Genomic DNA, 325 nt, shown 5'->3' with positions numbered 1-325 from the left:
CGTGAGTGCGTGTGTATATGTGTTTGTGTGTTTTTTGTGTCGGTGGGGATGTTAGGTGTGTGTACGTGAGTTTGTGTGTGTCTCTAAGTATGTTTGTGTTTGAATTGTCCTTGTGGTGCGTGTGTGTGTGAGGGAGCAACTGTATGTGTGTGCATGAGGGTGCATGTGTGTGTGAGCAAGTATGTGTGTGTTGCATTTATCAGGTGTCCTTGTACGTTGGGTTTATCCAGGTGATGTGTATGTGTGTGCATGTGTGTTCCGTGTATGTTGGTACTGGGTATGCGTTTGTATGTGTGTGTATGTGTGTATGTGGGTATGGTTTATG

Source organism: Octopus bimaculoides, chromosome 3 (genome assembly GCF_001194135.2).
Source record: "Octopus bimaculoides isolate UCB-OBI-ISO-001 chromosome 3, ASM119413v2, whole genome shotgun sequence".
NCBI classification, from domain to species: domain Eukaryota; kingdom Metazoa; phylum Mollusca; class Cephalopoda; order Octopoda; family Octopodidae; genus Octopus; species Octopus bimaculoides.
Note: the sequence above shows the minus strand (reverse complement) of the source record.